Here is a 4501-nt window from a genome sequence, read left to right as displayed (position 1 = left end):
GCTTCACAGGCCAGCGCTTAACTACTAAGCCATCTCTCCAGCTCTGTATGTGGTAATTTTTAATTTTTATTTTCCATTAAAGTTGTCAAATAACTTTTGAGTAGGAAAATTTGGAGGGGCTGTTTTCATCCTTCCCTGAAACAGATTTATTTTTCTTTTCTTTTTTAAGACAGCCCTCGCTAAGTTAGCTATCTCAAGCCTCTAACTCAGAGGAAACTCTTGCCTCAAATTTTGGGATTTCCTTTAAATAATCATATTACTTGTGAATAGGAAAATTTTTTATTGCTAATACATCTCTTTCTTGTACCTGTAATATTGGGCTAGCTAGTGCATCCACTTACTATGTCAATATAGAGTGGTGAGAGATGCCTTACTATTCTTCCTAATCTTAATGGAAAAGCATTCATCCTCTTTTCACAGTATGAACTATTAGGTAAAACATTTTTTCTGTATATGCTTTTTATCAACTTGATAGTGGTTCTCTCAATTACTAATATACTCTAAAATTTAAAATGAATAAATTTCCAAATTTGTCAATGTATTTTTTCAGTATCATTCAATGTAATCACATGCCTTTCCTATCATAACATATGTTATGATTTTTTATATATTGCTTTATTTTAAAATTTTAACCAGCCTGATATTTCCTAGAATAATCACCTTTTCATGGCTTTTCACCTTTTCACATATTCCTGGATTTGGTTTGCTAATATTTTGTTGAAGAAGACTATTATTTCATCATTTCCATTTATTGTATATTTACCTTTTTAAGTATATTGGCCTCATTACTGAGTTCAGAAATGTACATGCCTCTTCTATTTTTGGAAGTGTTTTACTGTATTCCGTCATTTCTTCTTGCAGTGCTCAATAGAATTTGTCAGAGCAATGATGTGAGTCAGAGGAATTTGTTCTTTGATTTTTAGCTATAAATTCATTTCTAAAGAGTCAAATCATTCTGCAGGCTGTTATAACTAGTGTGACTTTCTGTAGTTTGTGGTTTCTAAAGAACTGGAATTATTTTTGAATTCTCAAATTTATGTGTACACTCATAACATTGGCGCCAAGCATTGATATCTCAAGTAGGCCTGATAATATTTTCCTATATCTTTGACGATTTCTTTCTACTAATGCTTTTGTTTCCTGTGATAGAGCTATTAAAGTACAAATGAAAATTTGTCTATTTCTCCATTCCACTGTTATTTTTATTTTAGATTTTTTTAAGAGAGAGAGAAATTACATGCCAGGGCCTCAGCCACTGTAATCAAACTCCAGACACTTGTACAATCTATGTGCAACCTTGTGCTTTCATCACCTTTGTGTGTCTGACTTACTTGGGATCTGGAGAAAGATCGAACATAGGTCCTTAGGCTTCACGGACAAGTGCCTTAACCACTAAGCAATCTCTTCAGCCATATTTTAGATATTTTGAAATCATGTTTATACATGTATTTACATGAGTTTATTTTGTCTATGTTAAATTCACTCTTATCATTATTAAATGTTCTTTCGCCATGATAAGTTCTTTGTTCTGAAATTTACTTTGTGATACTAAGAGAGCCAATTCAATCCAGGTTTGTTTTGTTGTTGTTCATTCTTTTTTAAAAAAAAAAATTGTTCATTTTTTATTTATTTATTTGAGAGCAACAGACATAGAGAGAAAGACAGATGGGGGAGAGAGAGAGAATGGGCGCGCCAGGGCTTCCAGCCACTGCAAACGAACTCCAGACGTGTGCGTCCCCTTGTGCATCTGGATAACGTGGGACTTGGGGAACCGAGCTTCAAACCGGGGTCCTTAGCCTTCACAGGCAAGCGTTTAACCGCTAAGCCATCTCTCCAGCCCAGTGTTGTTCATTCTTTATTGTTCATTTTATCTTTTTTGTTTTGTTGTTGTACTGAGGATCAAACATAAGGGCTCCTGAATCAAGTTTTGTTTGATTATGGTTTGAATGATATTTAATTTTTGAAAACATCTTTCTACTTTTACCTATATATCATAAAATTTGTCAAGAAATTTTATAGACAACATATTTTGTGATTTGTATTTTCATTCATTCTACAAAGTTCTTTTGAGTGGCTTATTGTTTATGCTTAATGTAATTATAGATATATATGTGGTTTTATTGTTTTTTTTGTTATTGCTGTTCCTCTTCTGCTTCTTCTTGCCTTTATGCACGTTATTTGACCTTTGTTGTTAAAATACCTCTAATATAGATATTAGAATTAATTAAATTAAAAAGAACAGAAGCTTGAGTTTATTTCTTATGTGATTCTAATGGGTATGTGAGGAATTGTAGTATTTGTATATAATTTATTTCATTCAATTTCTGTAAGTCTTTGATTACTTCATTTTGAACATAGATATGTATTTAATTAAGCCTTTGTGGTCTATTTTATAAGATGGTCATCTTAACCATAACCACTATACACTGAGAGCCACATAAGACAGTTGTATAATTTAGTACCATCAATCATTCTGTTTAACTGAGATTAAATCCACATCATAATACACAAGTGACAATTTTCAAATGTAAGTTTGTTGAATTTAGTGTATTCACAATGCTATTTAACTACTTCTTTTTCAAAAAAAAAATCTTATACCAGAAAAACACTTTGTATTTAAGCAATCATTCCCTGATTTTCTCTCCATGTCTCCTGGGCAACTACTAGTGGCTTTTTCTCTTCATGGGTTTGCCTGTTCTAGAAATGCCATATAAAATTGTATAGAATGTATGATGCTTTTTCTTAATATACTCTTTGCAAATTTCATCCATAATATAACATGTACCAAAGCTCTTCACTTTTATCGCTGAATATTGTCCCCTTATGTAGAATAAATTTTATTTATATATTGATCTGTCAGTAGATATTGTGGTTATTTTTCCCTTTTGCCTATTATGAATAATGTTGGCATACATATGGGCATAAGTGACTATGTTTAATGTTTTAAGTTACCATGAAGATGTTTTCCATGATGGCCATACATTTTTAAACCCCACCATCAATGTACAATGGTTCTTATTTTTCCAAATCTTCTTCAACACCTGTGATTTACCTTTAGAATTCAAAATTATTGATGTGTTACTCATCTTGGTTTTGATTTACATTTCCTTTATGACCAGCAATATTTAACATCTCTTCATGTGTTAAGGATTTGTGTATTCCTTGAAGAATTATGTAGTCATCTGTTGCTCATACATGTATTCATTTTATTTTATTGCTGAATTATGTGGCCTTCAGAAGCCAGAGTAAAATGTCAAATATCTTTCTCCACTGATCTTCCTCTTATTTTCTTTGTCCAGAATCTCTTAGTCAACCTGGAGATGCTACCTTTTATCAGTCAGACTGGCTGAGCATCATGATATTGCAATTCTCCAGTCTTCACTCCCTACAGAACTGATGTCACAGGTATGCATAGCTATGTTCAGTCTCTTACTTGGGTACTAAGGATTAAATTCAGGCAGTCAGGCCCAGAAGGGCCCTCTTGTTTGTACTGCAAATATTCTTACTCACTGAACTATCTCTCAGCCCTGTTGTTTATTTAAATTACATTGTTGTATTTGTTATAGAGTTGAGAGAGGTTTTTAGAAATATATAATCTGGGTGTTAAATTCTTATTGCATTTTATTATCTATTCTACAAATTGCCTTTTCATATTCTTGATGATGTCACTTGATGCACTGAAGTACTTATTTTCAAATTTTTATAAAGTCTTCTTGATGAACGTTTTTCTATTAGCACTTGTATTTCACTGTCAAATCTAAGAGTCTTACCCTCCCTCTCCCAACACATGCACACACACAAACGCATTTCAGAACCATCCAGGTTCCAGGTTCATTGGCCACTGTTACCAACTGGTCAAGGGAAACAGCTAGTCACCTCCTTATGCAAACTTCTCTCAGTTATATGGAAAAATAGGAGGTTACTGAACTCATTTTAGTAGCTATACTAATCTTGACACAAAGACCAAATGTTTCTTAATAAAAGATGAGTTGAGCCAAGCTACTTTATGTAGAGGCAGGCATCATAAATTCATATCATATTTAGTGTAAGAGAGTAAGTAGACTGTGTTAAAGAACTACATAGGACTCCTGTCAGATTGGCCACCATCATGAAAACAAATGATCATAAATGTTGGCAGGGATGTGGAAAAAGAGGAACCCTTCTACACTGCTGGTGGGAATGCAATCTGGTCCAGCCATTGTGGAAATCAGTGTGGAGGTTCCTAAAACAGCCAAAGATTGATCTACCATATGACCCAGCTATAGCACTCCTAGGCATATATCCGAAGGACTCATCTCATTTCCTTACAAGTACGTGCTCAACCATGTTTATTGCTGCTCAGTTTATAATAGCTGGGAAATGGAACCAGCCTAGATGTCCTTCAACTGATGAGTGGATAATGACGATGTGGCACATTTATACAATGGAGTTCTACTTAGTGGTAAAGAAAAATGAAGTTATGAAATTTGCAGAAAAATGGATGGATCTGGAAAGGATTATA

The sequence above is a fragment of the Jaculus jaculus genome, chromosome X (genome assembly GCF_020740685.1).
Source record: "Jaculus jaculus isolate mJacJac1 chromosome X, mJacJac1.mat.Y.cur, whole genome shotgun sequence".
NCBI classification, from domain to species: Eukaryota; Metazoa; Chordata; class Mammalia; order Rodentia; family Dipodidae; genus Jaculus; species Jaculus jaculus.
Note: the sequence above shows the minus strand (reverse complement) of the source record.